At 42.4% G+C, this 17,617-nt stretch overlaps 1 long non-coding RNA gene across 1 annotated transcript in view; it reads left to right on the top strand.

Moving 5' to 3' along the window:
• Positions 1-17,107, top strand: part of LOC143809822 (uncharacterized) — a 36,679-nt gene extending 19,572 nt beyond the window's left edge. Inside the window, exons 2-3 of the long non-coding RNA XR_013222473.1 lie at positions 15,937-16,176; positions 16,725-17,107. This is a non-coding gene — a long non-coding RNA (uncharacterized LOC143809822). The remainder of the gene's footprint in view (positions 1-15,936; positions 16,177-16,724) is intronic.
• The last annotated feature ends 510 nt before the right edge of the window (positions 17,108-17,617 follow it).

Here is a 17,617-nt window from a genome sequence, read left to right as displayed (position 1 = left end):
CGGTAAATAGTCCAACCACAGAAACTCCATTTTGGACGTATATTTAACTGGTAACCCTGTCACCCAAAAGCTAGAGACATCTCTTTACAGAAAAGACATTTCTGGCAAAACGGTTCTATTATCCTCCTCCTCCTCACATCCCTATCACACCATACATGATATACCCTATGGTGAATTCAACCAAGCAAAACAGATGTGTTCTTCTAATGCTTCCTTCATTCAAGAAAGTAATATTATCAATCAACTATTGACTGATAGGGTATACAAAAATCGTGATATCAAACGCGCCTTTGATAAGGTGGCAAAAAAACAAGGTGCTTTGTACCTTATAACAAATGTTTTTCTGACCAAAGTAACACACATTCTTCAGTTACTTTTTCAACACCTTTTAGTCCACAATTTAATAAAATAAAATCCATTATAAAAAAAATATTAACCAATCAGGATGACATTCTATTTGAAATCATAAGCAATGGCTGCAGGTGCCTTGCCTGAAGGGGCTTCACGCTTGGCAATTCTTTATGTCCTAGTGTTTTTGGACAACCAAATAAAACTGCAAATAAAGGAATAAAGGGATAAAGGGATCTTATAAATGTGCTAGCAGCAGGTGCAATGCATGCATATATGCATCAGACAAAACTAAAACATTTAATTTGTCTCATACCAATGATCACCGTATCACATCATATATGAACTGTGACACCAAATATGCCAATTACTTATAACATGTCTTTTTTTGTAAAATACGATAAATCGGTTGTGCCACCTGAAAACTAAAGAAACGAATAGCGGAACACCTATCCAACATAAATAAGAAAAACAGCTCCTATTCAGGAGTGTCCAATCATTTTGTGAATGTTCATAAAGGAGACCTTACACACTTTGCGTTTTTCGGTCTTCAAAAGGTTGCTTACCCCAAACGTGGTGACAACTGGCATAGACAGCTTACCATTAGAGAAGCTTATTGGATTGTTTAATTAGATACTAAATATCCAAAAGGGATGGATTTCAAAAGAGATTTTACATTTATTAGATATTTTTTCTATGTGAATAGTATTATCGTTGTTGGCACAGTGCACTCCTGGTGCATCATTAATGTTATTATCTTAATGACGTTTGATTGGATCACTTCCTCTATATACTGTATATCTGCCTGTATTATCACACTGACATCCTACGATTAAGGGCGCAATAATTGAGGCAGAAATGTGTCAGGTGTTCTTACAGTCACTATTTAGTATGGCTTAAATGTGCTTTGAGGGATTGACTCTACAGTAGACACTGGTTCACAGCCGGGACTTAGTTCGCTGGTTTCAACAAACATGCGGCATATTAAAAGAAGTCCATAAACCATCAGGGTTACAAAATAAACAACTTCTTCCAAGTAAACAAAAGGTATAACAGAACAAAGTAGAAAATAACAAATCCATATAACACACAGCTCAGCTGTTTAAATTTGAGTCTTTTCAGCTCAGATTCCAGCAGGGTCTGAGCCACACATAAGGCTTCCTCACCTTGCAAAACACACAGACCAAGTGAGACAGCCCCAGCTGCCTTAAATCAGGCCGTCCAAGAACTAGACTGGAGGTAAGTCAGAAACCGATCCCACCCAGCTCCTTCAGCTGCTCGTAATCAGGCCCCATAATCCAACCCCATTATCATAAAGACACCCATCAGCACTAAGTGTTATGGAGTCTGCCTCTCCGGGTCCTACATCACTGAGGTTTGGCACCTGGGGGACACATACCTCCCATCCACAACCTGTCCATATGCAATCTTACAATGAACAAGTCTGTAGGAACCTGTTCACACCACCAGAAAACTTGAAGGCACAAAAAAGCACAGTGAGGTCAAAAATACTCTGTTGTAAAAAAAATCACAGTAATAAGCAAGTGCTAGTCAAAAGATGTAAAGAAAACAGGGTATTTAGTTGATACGTTTTTTTGCAAAAAAATGTATACTAAGCTGCTCCACCAAATCGCCAAGGTATACCCTTATAGAGCAGTCCTAACTAATGTATGCAATCCCTATCTGATGTATTTAAAACCTGATTATCTGTATAGTACCTGTATAAGCAGGGTTCAGAGAGAAAAAAATATATACATGTGGACATGCAGGATGAAACAGCTTAAATGCAAATGACCCACAGAGGAGTGGTGGACTCCCCAGTCTTGTAGAAACAAGAGAACAATTATAGAACCAGAAACACATGGGCTACTTGCACACTGAACAAGTCTATAGGAACCTGTTCACACCACCAGAAAACTTGAAGACACAAAAAAGCACAGTGAGGTCAAAAATACTCTGTTGTAAAAAAATCACAGTAATAAGCAAGTGCTAGTCAAAAGATGTAAAGAAAACAGGGTATTTAGTTGATACGTTTTTGTTCAGTGTGCAAGTAGCCCATGTGTTTCTGGTTCTATAATTGTTCTCTTGTTTCTACAAGACTGGGGAGTCCACCACTCCTCTGTGGGTCATTTGCATTTAAGCTGTTCCATCCTGCATGTCCACATGTATATTTTTTTTCTCTCTGAACCCTGCTTATACAGGTACTATACAGATAATCAGGTTTTAAATACATCAGATAGGGATTGCATACATTAGTTAGGACTGCTCTATAAGGGTATACCTTGGCGATTTGGTGGAGCAGCTTAGTATACATTTTTTTGCAAAAAAACGTATCAACTAAATACCCTGTTTTCTTTACATCTTTTGACTAGCACTTGCTTATTACTGTGATTTTTTTACAACAGAGTATTTTTGACCTCACTGTGCTTTTTTGTGTCTTCAATCTTACAATGCCTAAATAAAATTTTTGCATTTTACATGGTTGCGTTCCCACAAATCATAGTATATATAGTGCATGATGATCACGTGGGCTCACACTGAGCGCTGCCACGATCAAATATGGGTGTCTCAATATGAGAACTGACACTCTGTAACAATGCCCATCTGTTCTAGCACCGATCACGGGCGATTAACCCCTCTAATGCCGCTGTCAATAGTGTAAGTGATATTAAGGGGCATCACAGAGGGCGGGAGCTCTCTCTATGCTCCCATCGGCCCAACGCGATTGCGATCACATTGTGCCTGTAACGAATGGAAACGGAGGCACAGATGGTGAAGTTCACATTTGTTTTGATTGAAATTAAACGTGGATCCTCTGGACCACGGTCAGGGGGGCTCTAAAGGGGGCGCGACTACATGAGCCCTAGACACCCGTGGTAAGACCCCTCGAACAGGGTCAAAATGGGATACCTGGGGGACACGGGTGCTACCTCCAGTTAGACCCTGGACTCATGGTAGCTGACCCAGCGGGACAGACGGACAAGCAGGGTTAGCAGGTGACATAGAGCTAACTGGTGGGTACCAGGGGTACGGGTAGAAGCTGGTTCCAGTGGTACTGACGTTGTCCTGAGGTTCAGGTAACTGAATGGCGGGACGAGATGGAACTGGAGTAAGCAGATTGGAGATCATCCCGGAAAGCCAGGTAATGGGTAGCAGATAGTCTGTGGAGACAAACAGTGTAAGCGGAGCACTGACAGACTTCAGAAACAGAAGCACATGCTAGCAGGAATTGGAAGTAGCAACTGAGGATACTTGTTGCTCCGGCATCCTCCCTATGGTGGAGGGGCTAGAAATAGTAATCATTAACACGCCATTGGTCAGAAGCACCTTTTGGAAAATGTGCGCTGTCTCTTTAAGAGACCGGGAGTGAGCGCGAGTGTGACCTAAGTACACAGCCCAAGGACCTGCTGGCTGCATGCCAGGAAGCAGAGGAGGAAGGGGAAGCAAAGGCCCTGTCCAGACAGCGTGGAACCGGCACAGAGCGGGAGTTCCGACGGGGACACCGCAAAGGAACAGGAACTGGACCGGGTGTATCAGTGATGATAGTCTCCATTGTGACCCCCGGCTGAAAGGTTGCCGCGGGGTCACCCAGGGTTCGTGACCTCTAAGCTCCTGCTTAGAGCAGGAGTGACATGTCTCCTCTCTGCCTTGGAGACACTTTGAGATGCTTTGCAGAGGATTAGATCAGCGATCAGGGAAGGGAAATTTGATGTCCCATCCTGGAACAATGTAAAAAAGTTATTAAAAATGTTTTAAAAATAACAAAATAATAAAAAAATATATATTAATCATATAAATACATTTATTTAAGTAACAACAACATGAACAATAAAAATACACATATTTGGTATCGCCGAGTCCAGAATGACACGACCTATAAAACTGTCCCACTAGTTAACCCCTTTAGTGAACCATGTTAAAAAAAAATGAAAAATGAGGTAGAATACTAAGCTTTATCATCATACTGCTGAACAAAAGTGGAATAAAGGCGACAAAGAAAATGAATATAAATTAAAATGGTATCTCTGAAATTGTCATCTGGTCCCACAAAAAAAACCAAGCTGCAAAACAACTTAATCAGTGGAGAAATAAAAAAGTTATAGCTCTGAGAATAAAGCGATGCAAAATATTTTTTTCTACAAAATAATTTTTTTGTCTGTAAAAGCAGCAAAACATAAAAAACAATATAAATGTGGTACCACTGTAATTGTACTAACCCAAAGAATTAGGCTGCCTTAACAATTTTACCACAAGCGAAACTGCATAAAAATTTTTTTTTGTTCATTCTGCCTCCAAAAATCGGAACAGAAAGCCATCAAAAATTGTCATGTGCCCAAAAATGATACCAACAAAAATGTCAACTCGACCCACAAAAATCAAGCCCTTACATGATTGTATCAGATGAAATATGGAAAAGTTATAGCTATCTAAATATGAGGATTCAAAAACTTGTTTTTGCAATAAAAAGCGGCTTTTAGTGTGTGACAGCAGCCAAACATAAAAGCCCAATATAAATCTGGTATAGCTGTAATCACACCAACCTGAAGAAAAAAGGTGTCTAATCAATTATACAACAAGAGGAATGACATAAAGAATAAACAAAACCAATTCTTCACATGCTGTAGATTTGTTCATTCTGCCTCCCAAAGATCGCAGTAAGGCGTAGGCTAGGCTCACATTGCGTTATGGCTGTACCTTAAACGGACTACGTTACACCGCGGCATAACACGGTGTAACGTAGTCCGTTAACGCCACCATTGAAAGCAATGTCGGACGCATCGCTAGCGCACGCCCACAATGGGTGTGCGCTAGGCGATGTGCCGTCATTGAGTGACGGACCCGAGATGAGGGCTGCAGCGTTTCCGGGTCCGTCACTGCTAGCACAGATGGAGCTAGCAGATGCTCCATCTGCGCTAGCGCTGTGCCAAAGTCGACACTTGCGTTAGCGAAGTCCGTTAGCGTATGCACTGAACGGACTGCACTAACTCAATGTGAACCTAGCCTTAGCTCACATTTATCTTGCACTGTATTCAGTGCTTACAATGGGGTTTCCATGTAAATCTCTGAAATGCGTGATTCCGATGGACGATTCCCTATAATAAAGCAGATGGAGTCACTATGGATGACATCTGACCTGTGATCCGGCGGTGTCTATCTTTTTAGGCTTGCATAAAAGTGCGATCCGCTACAGTTTTCTGTCCAGAGTAACTCTGCTGTCTCATTATAGTAAGTTGCTCCCTTGTGGGTTTCATCTGAATTAAGTCACTTGGAGATTTAGATGGAAAACCCAATGTAAGTGCTACAGCACCAGATAAATGTGATCCCAAATGTTATGTAAAATATTTCCAATAAAAGCTTCAACTCAGTCCACAAAAAAGCAAGACCCCACTCAGGTCTGTCATCTGTTAACAGAAATATAGGGGGCTTCCACGTGACTGGTAGTACAAAGGATCTGGAAAAGCGCTTTGGCTCCTTTTCCCCAAAAAGAAATTCAGCAAATTCTGCACTCCCAAATCGAAATGTCCCCTCCCTTTTGAGCCTCACAGTGTACCTAAACCACATTTAGCATCCACATGTTTGGCATTTCTGTAGTGACGACAGCCAGCCTAATTTACGGGTGTATGAGCTGGTCACCATGCCATATTGGCCACTACAACGTACTGGACATTACAACGTACTGGTGAGCACAACTTACTGGGGAGTACAACTTACTGGGAATTACAACTTAAGGACATTACAATGGCACTTTGCAATTTTCACTCGGCAACATACACTGCTGCTTGTTTCTGGAAAACAACAAATGGAGTCAAAATCATCAATACATGTGTAGATAAATTAGCAAAGGGGTATAATTTAAACAATGGGGTCACTTGAGGGGGGATTCAGCTCTTTTAGCACTTAGGGGCTCAGTATATGGAGTTTGTAAACCGTTGTAAAAAAATTTGTGATCCAGTAGGCAAATAGTGCTCCATCCCTCCATAGTCTCGCTGTGTGGCTAAGCAATACTACACAGCCACATATGGGCTATTTCGACATTCAACAGACATTGTGGGACAAATTTTGATGCCATTTTTACCCATTTACCTGTGTGAAAATGTAAAATCTGGGGCTAAAACTAAATTTTGGTGGAAAACATGTAATTATTTTTTCTTCACTGCCCAATGGTATAAAATTCTGTGACACATCTGTGGTGTCAATATGATCACTGCACCCCTAGATAAATTCACTGAGAGGTGTAATTCATAAAATGGGGTAACATTTGGGGAGTTCTGCTCTTTTGGCACCTCAGGGGCTCTACCAATGTGACATGGCACCCTCAAACTAGTCCATCAAAATCTGAGCTCCAATTTGGAGCTTCTTCCCTTTTGATCTCACTATGCCTCAAAAGTAGTTTTCGACCACATATGGGGTATCGGTGAACTCAGTAGAAATTGCAGAACAGATTTTTGGGTCTATTTGTTCCTGGTATCCTTGTAAAAATGAATAAAATAGGTGCAAAAACAAAATTTTTGTGGAAAAAAAATATTTTTCCATTTTCACAGATTAACATAAAATTATGTGCAACACCCATGGGTTCAAGGCACTTACCACACATCTAGATAAATTCCTTGAGGGTCTAGTTTCCAAAAAGGGGTTACTTGTGGGGGGTTTCCACTGTTTAGGAACATCAGGGGCTCTCCAAATGCGATATGGTGTCAGCTAATGATTTCAGTAAATTTTGCATTTCAAAAGTCAAATGACGCTCCTACCCTTCCAAGTCCTGCCATGTGCCTAAACAGTAGTTTTACTTCACATATTGGGTATCGGTGTACTCAGGAGAAATTGCACAACAAATTTTGGGGTCTATTTTCACCTGCTATACTTGTGAAAATAAAAAAAATTTGGGCAAAAACATTTTTGTTGGAAAAATATTGTTTATGCATTTTCACAGATCAACGTTGTAAAATTCTCTAAAACACTTGTGGGTTCCAGGTTCTCACCACACATCTAGATAAATTCTAGTCTCCAAAATGCTCACTTGTTGGGGGTTTCAACTGTTTATACTAGGATTTCATCAGCTCACCCAACCAGACCTATTAGAATCCAATTCTCAATAGACATGTGCAGAGCATGGATCACCACCAAGTTCCTGCCAGCCGATTCCCAGGTGAAAATGAAAATCACTCACTTGTCCAGCTCATGCAGGTGAAGAATTTGATTTATTTTCTTTTAACCGTTTCTCATGTGGTATAAGTGATTAGACAACTTTATTCTTTGGGTAGGTGCGATTACAGCAATTCCCGCTTTGTTGTTTTTTTTATGTTTGGCTGCGGTCACACACTAAAAGACGCTTATTTTTGGCAAAAACTAGTTTTTGCATTGTCATAGTTTGAGAGCTATAATTTTTCCATTTTTTGGCAGACACAGTCATGTGAGGTCTTGTTTTTTGCGGAATGAGTTGACGCTTTTATTGGTACCATTTTTGGACACATGTCATTTCTTGATCGCTTTCTATTCTGATTTTTAGAAGGCAGAATGAACAACAGCCAGAAATGCAAGAATTAATTTTTTTATGCCGTTCTGTTTGTGGTAAAATTGATAAGGTAACTTTACGCATTAAAAACTATTTTATAGAAAAAATTATTATTTTTATATCACTTTATTCTGAGAGCTATAACTTTTTTATTTTTCCTCTGATGGAGCTGTATTATAGCGTCTTTTTTGCGGGACAAGATGATGTTTTCAGCAATATCATTTTTATTTGCATTGATCTTTTTTTAATCTCATTTTATTCCACTTTTTGATTGGTGATATTATGATAAAGCATTTGTTTTTTGACTCATTTGTTATTTTAATTTTTTGTGGTGTTCATTAAAGTGGTTAATAAGTTGGGCAGCTTTATAGGTTGGGTTGTTCTGGACATTTCGATCCCAAATATTAATAAATTTCTTGTTTTTTTTCTTCATAAATACTGTATATTTATTTATAGGTACAATATATATATATATATATTTATTATTTAGTAAAATTTTTTTATATATATGTTCACAATTTTTTGGAGAGCAGAGGGGGCTCCCTAACTTTACTTGCCTGCTAAATGCTGCGACTGATTGATATAGTGACAGTGAAAGCTAGTTGCTAGTGGTCGTAGCCATGGATACCGAAGGTCCTGCAATGCCTGCACATGCAGAAAGAGACACAGCAAATCAGAAGAACTATACTACGTTTATAATTTTAGATACAGTATTTGCTAATATTATTATTATTACAGCTACCACATATTGGGATAGGATTTTGGAGATGGGAATACCGGTTAAGAACTTAGGAACGTAAGGCAGTTTACAGCAATGTTTATGCAGCGCAATGTGAAAATAAAAAAGGTAGAGCTCCAACTTCTAAAAAGATATAAGAAATTAGCCAATACATGTTGTAGCTAAAAATAACATGATTATAAAAGGTACAGATTTTCTTTGATGTATAGTAAATTGTGTTCAAGTTATTAATTTCCAAATGTTCTTTCAACATTAAGATTTGTGTTCTAGAATTATCATTATTGCTCACTATTAATAAAATGTGTATATATTCCAATTTTAATAAGTTTACATTTTTATGTTCTGGCTTGACCAGGCTATGTAAGTTCTTAGCAGATTTTTTTGTCATGGCCTTGCTGAATGTAATACATTTGGGGTAGGAGAAGAGCTTTGATGGTTACAGTTATAGGCATATCTTTTACTTTAGAGATAATATCTGGCCACAGTCTGGTTGGTGTCTGTAGAATTAAGTCACTGGTATGATTGAAAAAAGAGAACCTCTCATGCTACGGAGTTCAAAGCAGACAGGTAAATGAGAAAATGAGAATTTTTAACCAAGTTAAATATAGAAGTCACTAGAGTTATCTGCTGCGGACTGGAACGTGACAGAAATGGGAAAGTCCTGAGTATAGAGTATAGCAGGTCAGCATATGTTCAGCAGAGGTAAAGGAAACCCACCTTCTTAAGTGTCATATAGGGCTCTTTAACACGAGTGTATGTATCAGACAAGTGTAATCCGATAAGTAAAGGCATTGCACTTGGAACAATGTTATTCAATGAGGCCATGCAGATCTGAGAGTTTTTCCTCAGCTGTATTTGGCATGATGAAAAATTTGCAGCATGCTGTGAATGGCCACGTAAATCGTCCAAAACTTGCCAATACAATTCTATGGGTGCTAGAAAAAATTGGACCATCCATATTGCAGTCAATTTATACTCATAGCTTTTCAAAGAGCCAGGAAATAGTGTTGTGAATTTGGATTCTGGGCTCCCCCGGTGGCTACTGGTGGAATTGAACTGGTGTCTTCATCTTCTCTGTTCACCTGTTCCCATCAAGATGTGGGAGTCGCTATATAACCTTGCTGCTCTGTTAGTTTCTTGCCGGTCAACAATGTTATCAGAAGCCTCTCTGTGCTTGTTCCTGCTCCTAGACAACTACTAGATAAGTTGGACTCTTGTCCATGTTTGTTTCTGCATTTTTGTTCCAGTTCACAGCTGTAGTTTCGTTACTGTGTCTGGAAAGCTCTTGTGAACAGGAATTGCCACTCTGGTGTTATGAGTTAATGCCAGAGTTTTAAAGTAATTTCTGGATGGTGTTTTTGATAGGGTTTTCAGCTGACCATGAAAGTGTCCTTTCTGTCTTCTGCTATGTAGTAAGTGGACCTCAAATTTGCTAAACCTATTTTCATACTACGTTTGTTATTTCATCTCATCTCACCGCCAATACATGTGGGGGGCCTCTGTCTCCTTTCGGGGTATTTCTCTAGAGGTGAGCTAGGACTAATATTTTCCTCTGCTAGCTTTATTTAGTCCTCCGGCTGGTGCTGGGCATCTAGAATCAACGTAGGCATGCTACCCGGCCACTGCTAGTTGTGCGTTAGGTTTAGTTCATGGTCAGCTCAGTTCCCATCTTCCAAGAACTAGTTCCTATATATGCTTATGCTATGTTCTCTTGCCATTGAGATCATGACAGTTTGACCGGCCCACAAAGTGTTAATTGTTTGGGCTGAAGCAGGAGTAAAAGAAGTGTTGAAGGGAATTTTTTTTTTTTTTTTTTCTCTCCCTCAGAGTTTTGCTGCCTAGCCCTTAATTGCTGTCTAGCTGCTTCTTACCTCCTCTTAACCCTTGAATGGCTCTGTGTCCACCTGTTTGTAATGGATCTTCAGAGTGTAACTGCAGGTTTGAATAATCTCGCCACGAAGGTACAAGATTTGCAAGATTTTGTTTGTCATGCACCTGTATCTGAGCCGAGAATTCCTTTGCCGGAATTTTTCTCGGGGAATAGATCCGGGTTTCAGAATTTTCGAAATAATTGCAAATTATTTTTGTCCCTGAAATCTCGCTCTGCCGGAGACCCTGCACAGCAGGTCAGGATTGTGATTTCCTTGCTCCGGGGCGACCCTCAAGACTGGGCTTTTTCATTGACACCAGGGGATCCTGCGTTGCTCAATGTGGATGCGTTTTTTCTGGCCTTGGGGTTGCTTTATGACGAACCTCATTTGGAGCTTCAGGCAGAAAAAACTTTGATGTCCCTATCTCAGGGGCAAGATGAAGCGGAAATTTACTGCCAAAGATTCCGTAAATGGTCTGTGCTTACTCAGTGGAATGAGTGCGCCCTGGCGGCGACTTTCAGAGAGGGTCTCTCTGATGCCATTAAGGATGTTATGGTGGGGTTCCCTGTGCCTGCGGGTCTGAATGAGTCCATGACAATGGCTATTCAGATCGATAGGCGTTTGCGGGAGCGCAAACCAGTGCACCATCTGGCGGTGTCCACTGAGAAGTCGCCAGAGAGTATGCAGTGTGATAGAATTCTGTCCCGAAGCGAGCGGCAGAATTTTAGACGGAAAAATGGGTTGTGTTTCTATTGTGGTGATTCTACTCATGTTATATCAGCATGCTCTAAGCGCACTAAAAAGCTTGGTAAATCTGTTTCCATTTGCACCTTACCGTCTAAATTTATTCTATCTGTGACCCTGATTTGCTCTTTGTCATCTATTACCACGGACGCCTATGTCGACTCTGGCGCCGCTTTGAGTCTTATGGATTGGTCCTTGGCCAAACGCTGTGGGTATGATTTAGAGCCTTTGGAGACTCCTATTCCTCTGAAGGGGATTGACTCCACCCCATTGGCTAATAATAAACCACAATACTGGACACAAGTAACTATGCGTATTAATCCGGATCACCAGGAGATTATTCGCTTTCTGGTGCTGTATAATCTACATGATGATTTGGTGCTAGGATTGCCTTGGCTGCAATCTCACAACCCAGTCCTCGACTGGAGAGCTATGTCTGTGTTGAGCTGGGGATGTAAGGGGGCTCATGGGGATGTACCTGTGGTTTCCATTTCATCATCTATTCCCTCTGAAATTCCTGAGTTCCTGTCTGACAATCGTGACGTCTTTGAAGAATCCAAGCTTGGTTCGTTACCTCCGCACCGAGAGTGCGATTGTGCCATAGATTTAATCCCGGGTAGTAAATACCCAAAGGGTCGTTTATTTAATCTGTCTGTGCCTGAACATGCTGCTATGCGAGAATATATAAAGGAGTCCTTGGAAAAGGGACATATTCGTCCATCTTCATCTCCCTTAGGAGCCGGTTTTTTCTTTGTGTCAAAAAAAGACGGCTCTTTGAGACCATGTATTGATTATCGGCTTTTGAATAAAATCACTGTTAAATATCAATACCCATTGCCGTTGCTGACTGATTTGTTTGCTCGCATAAAGGGGGCCAAGTGGTTCTCTAAGATTGACCTTTGTGGGGCGTATAATTTGGTGCGAATCAGGCAGGGGGATGAGTGGAAAACCGCATTTAATACGCCCGAGGGCCACTTTGAGTATTTAGTGATGCCTTTTGGTCTTTCTAATGCTCCGTCAGTTTTCCAGTCCTTTATGCATGATATTTTTCGCGATTATTTGGATAAATTTATGATTGTGTATCTGGATGATATTCTGATTTTTTCGGATGACTGGGACTCTCATGTCCAGCAAGTCAGGAGGGTTTTTCAGGTTTTGCGGTCTAATTTTTTGTGTGTTAAGGGTTCTAAGTGTGTTTTTGGGGTACAGAGGATTTCCTTTTTGGGATATATTTTTTCCCCCTCTTCCATTGAAATGGATCCTGTCAAGGTTCAAGCTATTTGTGATTGGACGCAGCCCTCTTCTCTTAAGAGTCTTCAGAAATTTTTGGGCTTTGCTAACTTTTATCGTCGATTTATTGCTGGTTTTTCGGATATTGCTAAACCATTGACCGATTTGACTAAGAAGGGTGCTGATGTTGCTGATTGGTCCCCTGATGCTGTGGAGGCCTTTCGGGAGCTTAAGCGCCGTTTTTCCTCTGCCCCTGTGTTGCGTCAGCCTGATGTTGCTCTACCTTTTCAGGTTGAGGTCGACGCTTCTGAGATCGGAGCTGGGGCAGTGTTGTCGCAGAAAAGTTCTGACTGCTCCGTGATGAGGCCTTGTGCCTTCTTTTCCCGTAAATTTTCGCCCGCTGAGCGGAATTATGATGTTGGGAATCGGGAGCTTTTGGCCATGAAGTGGGCTTTTGAGGAGTGGCGCCATTGGCTTGAGGGGGCCAGACATCAGGTGGTGGTATTGACTGACCACAAAAATTTGATTTATCTTGAGACCGCCAGGCGCCTGAATCCTAGACAGGCGCGCTGGTCATTATTTTTCTCTCGGTTTAATTTTGTGGTGTCATACCTACCGGGTTCTAAGAATGTTAAGGCGGATGCCCTTTCTAGGAGTTTTGAGCCTGACTCGCCTGGTAACTCTGAGCCCACAGGTATCCTTAAGGATGGAGTGGTATTGTCAGCCGTTTCTCCAGACCTGCGGCGGGCCTTGCAGGAGTTTCAGGCGGATAGACCTGATCGTTGCCCACCTGATAAACTGTTTGTTCCTGATGATTGGACCAGTAGAGTCATCTCTGAGGTTCATTCTTCTGCGTTGGCAGGTCATCCTGGCATTTTTGGTACCAGGGATTTGGTGGCAAGGTCCTTCTGGTGGCCTTCCCTGTCACGTGATGTGCGAGGCTTTGTGCAGTCTTGTGACGTTTGTGCTCGGGCCAAGCCTTGTTGTTCTCGGGCTAGTGGATTATTGTTGCCCTTGCCTATTCCTAAGAGGCCTTGGACGCACATCTCGATGGATTTTATTTCAGATCTGCCTGTTTCTCAGAAGATGTCTGTCATCTGGGTGGTGTGTGACCGTTTTTCTAAGATGGTCCATTTGGTTCCTCTGCCCAAGTTACCTTCTTCTTCCGAGTTGGTTCCTCTGTTTTTTCAAAATGTTGTTCGTTTGCATGGTATTCCTGAGAATATCGTTTCTGACAGAGGGACTCAATTCGTGTCTAGATTTTGGCGGGCATTCTGTGCTAGGATGGGCATAGATTTATCTTTTTCGTCCGCTTTCCATCCTCAGACGAATGGCCAGACCGAGCGGACTAATCAGACCCTGGAGACATATCTGAGGTGTTTTGTGTCTGCTGACCAGGATGATTGGGTTGCTTTTTTGCCATTGGCGGAGTTCGCTCTCAATAATCGGGCCAGCTCTGCCACTTTGGTGTCCCCGTTTTTCTGTAATTCGGGGTTTCATCCTCGATTTTCCTCTGGTCAGGTGGAATCTTCGGATTGTCCTGGAGTGGATGCTGTGGTGGAGAGATTGCATCAGATCTGGGGGCAGGTGGTGGACAATTTGAGGTTGTCCCAGGAGAAGACTCAGCTTTTTGCCAACCGCCACCGTCGTGTTGGTCCTCGGCTTTCTGTTGGGGATTTGGTGTGGTTGTCTTCTCGTTTTGTCCCTATGAGGGTCTCTTCTCCTAAGTTTAAGCCTCGGTTTATCGGCCCGTATAAGATATTGGAGATTCTTAACCCTGTTTCCTTCCGTTTGGACCTCCCTGCATCCTTTTCTATTCATAACGTTTTTCATCGGTCATTATTGCGCAGGTATGAGGTACCGGTTGTGCCTTCCGTTGAGCCTCCTGCTCCGGTGTTGGTTGAGGGTGAGTTGGAGTACGTTGTGGAGAAAATCTTAGACTCTCGTGTTTCCAGACGGAGACTCCAGTATCTGGTCAAGTGGAAGGGATACGGCCAGGAGGATAATTCTTGGGTGAATGCATCTGATGTTCATGCCTCCGATCTGGTTCGTGCCTTTCATAGGGCCCATCCTGATCGCCCTGGTGGTTCTGGTGAGGGTTCGGTGCCCCCTCCTTGAGGGGGGGGTACTGTTGTGAATTTGGATTCTGGGCTCCCCCGGTGGCTACTGGTGGAATTGAACTGGTGTCTTCATCTTCTCTGTTCACCTGTTCCCATCAAGATGTGGGAGTCGCTATATAACCTTGCTGCTCTGTTAGTTTCTTGCCGGTCAACAATGTTATCAGAAGCCTCTCTGTGCTTGTTCCTGCTCCTAGACAACTACTAGATAAGTTGGACTCTTGTCCATGTTTGTTTCTGCATTTTTGTTCCAGTTCACAGCTGTAGTTTCGTTACTGTGTCTGGAAAGCTCTTGTGAACAGGAATTGCCACTCTGGTGTTATGAGTTAATGCCAGAGTTTTAAAGTAATTTCTGGATGGTGTTTTTGATAGGGTTTTCAGCTGACCATGAAAGTGTCCTTTCTGTCTTCTGCTATGTAGTAAGTGGACCTCAAATTTGCTAAACCTATTTTCATACTACGTTTGTTATTTCATCTCATCTCACCGCCAATACATGTGGGGGGCCTCTGTCTCCTTTCGGGGTATTTCTCTAGAGGTGAGCTAGGACTAATATTTTCCTCTGCTAGCTTTATTTAGTCCTCCGGCTGGTGCTGGGCATCTAGAATCAACGTAGGCATGCTACCCGGCCACTGCTAGTTGTGCGTTAGGTTTAGTTCATGGTCAGCTCAGTTCCCATCTTCCAAGAGCTAGTTCCTATATATGCTTATGCTATGTTCTCTTGCCATTGAGATCATGACAAAATAGCATCAGTCAAGTACAGGAAGTTCTGAACCAAGAACATCCTGGCAACCTAGAAAAAAAAGACACACACCTCCACAGAGAATCTCAACATGGCTAGATGCATCAATGTTGATATGCAGATAATTCTGGTAATACAAAGTTTTGTAGAGTGTGTACAAGTGTCTACAGTATGTGATGATTTACTTTTAAATAAGGCAAACTAGGTAATTAAAATAAGCAATGGACTAAACCAGCAACACATGCCTTAGCAGTCTCCTAATTTCTAAAACCGGTCTCATGAGCAATGCCTTTACAGTTTTGTTTTACAAGCATGAAATACAAAAAACATGATGCCCCATTTGTTTAATCTGCATTTAGTGTCTCACTTAACTTTTTTATGCCTTGTATTTCAAGTGAGTGTTGTTACACGGCGCTGGTGGAGCTACAGAGATCAGTATAGGCGCAAGAACCAGCAATGTGCAAGAAGTGGTTCTGCGGCCCACAAGAAAAGGCCCTACGTGTTCATGGAGTGGCTCCATTTTCTTGCGCTTATTTTAGAAATGCATCCATAAGTGCCTGCATTTGTCATGTTTTCATTTATTGCTTAATTGTATTTTGATTTTAATGTAATAAGACTCATGCTTCCACTTGCAGATTGGAATCCAACCTGTGAGACAGGGACAATGTGTCTGAGTCCAAACCATTGGTGGATCCCATTGGGGATGTGGAAGAGGAGACTGGAGAGGATCCACCGGTAACAGCTGCCCAACAACTTAAGGACGACCAAGACTACAACACCAATCCGATGCTACTACTGGACACCTTCCCTGTAGCAGCATTTATCCCTCATCAAACCAGATGTAGAAAGGACCCACCAACGGGACCAGGTGTAAGGTAGATAGATAGTCCTTGACCATCTATCTTGCACCATGATTGATGATTGTGAGGAGGCTTTCTGTCGTAGTCTGGCCAGCTATTTGCGAGACATACTGCGGTCTTCCAGGCTGTGGGCTAGGGCTACGATACAAATTGTTGTTGATGTTGCCACCGCACCTAATTGACCACAGCATGGGTGTCATGCCCTCAGCAGCAGGACCGATCGCCGCTGCCAGGGAGACCAGCGCCTATCACACAGCTCCACTGGTACTACTCACCCTGTCTGTGGCTCCAGACGATCACTGGCTCCTTTCTCTGCTAAGAACCTGCATCCTCTTTTCAGGCCTCCTGAAAATGCTCTTAACTTAGGAGGCGCGCCACGCTTCCTGCACATACGTAAAACAGTAGGGCACCTGTTCGCTATTAGGGTTGTCTGTGCTGTGATGCTGTGTGCATAATAGGCATCCTCCCCTTAAGGGTGGTGCCTGGGCGCCATGTTCATTCTCTGGGATTGTTGCCTCATCTCTGCTGTGCTCTGCACTATACTGACATCTCTATTTTCACAGAATCCTCTTCTGGCGATTCCTATCCTGGATCCCTCTGGTCACTCCGGTTCCCACTGCAAGTTGACTTAGCCTCTCCTCACCGAACCCTCCAGATATTGCTACCGGCAGGTTCAGCCTTTCTGGGATTTCATGGAGCTTCCGGGATTCTCTCCACCAGCAGAGCCAAGTATTACACAGTGTTTCTAGTCTGTCAATACAGGTCGTCCTCTGGTCCTGGATTCGCGGCATTCAGGCCACCTGGTGTTATGATGGGGGAATCCCTGTATTGGGGTACATCTTGCCCAGTGCTCCACTACGTAGTACAGTGCCGTGATCCAGAGGTTCTTTCCTTCTGGCACCTTTTCCCTTTTTGTTTAACCTTGTTAATAAATATCTTTTGGTTTATGAGATCCACTCTCCTGTCTTTTGAATATCGGGTATGAAGCCGCCACTGCACCATCAGTGGTCTAGTGAGTCCACTATACTTTATCACGCCCTGTGGGCGTAACAATGGGTTTGAGTTCCTGGAAAGGTGGCAATTATAATAATAATTAGAAATGTAAAATAGCCATTGCATGAACCAGCCAGAGGAACACCAGTTGCAAACATCAACCCAGCTGGCTCTGCCTCATCAACCACTACCTCCACAAGTAGCTGCACCACAGCTTCAACAACCCACCAAGTCTGGCCAACTGAGTCTCCTGACCCATTCCCATGGAACTCTAGCAGGCCCATCAAGCCATACTTTCAGCATTTACACTAGATATATAGGCCAAAGTCTAAAATGATAGTGGCATGCCCTAATATCTGTACCCTACAAATATAACTGCATTACTGTTGCAATGTGAACCACACATCTGATTATGTAAGACATGCACACCAATAGGCATCTTAGGAATTATTAAAGAAACAAA

This window comes from Ranitomeya variabilis, chromosome 2, assembly GCF_051348905.1.
Source record: "Ranitomeya variabilis isolate aRanVar5 chromosome 2, aRanVar5.hap1, whole genome shotgun sequence".
Taxonomy (NCBI): Eukaryota; Metazoa; Chordata; class Amphibia; order Anura; family Dendrobatidae; genus Ranitomeya; species Ranitomeya variabilis.
Note: the sequence above shows the minus strand (reverse complement) of the source record. Positions and strands in the feature narration are given on the sequence as shown.